Genomic DNA, 306 nt, shown 5'->3' with positions numbered 1-306 from the left:
AGCTCCCGCGGCATGACGTCTCAATCCGGGTTACGGGTAGTGGAATTTCCGCTTACGTAAGTTCCGGTAACATGTAATATCGTAGTCAAAATGTTAATGCACAGGCTTTTGTTCCGGGTGAAGGATATTCCTTTTCATAGAATTCCGGGGATGGGAATATTTTCTGTAGTCGTTACCCTAGCTTAATTTTACCATATTTGCCGAATGCTTGTGGAGGCTCTCAGTCGTACAGGAAAGTTCCATGGTAGAAAGGGTTCTGTCAGTCGTCATCTGTACCTGTGGGTAAAAAAACAAAAAAGGACGTTT

This window comes from Hippocampus comes, unplaced genomic scaffold (assembly GCF_001891065.2).
Source record: "Hippocampus comes isolate QL1 unplaced genomic scaffold, H_comes_QL1_v1.1 scaffold1519, whole genome shotgun sequence".
Classification (NCBI taxonomy): domain Eukaryota; kingdom Metazoa; phylum Chordata; class Actinopteri; order Syngnathiformes; family Syngnathidae; genus Hippocampus; species Hippocampus comes.
This window is presented reverse-complemented; position numbering follows the sequence as displayed.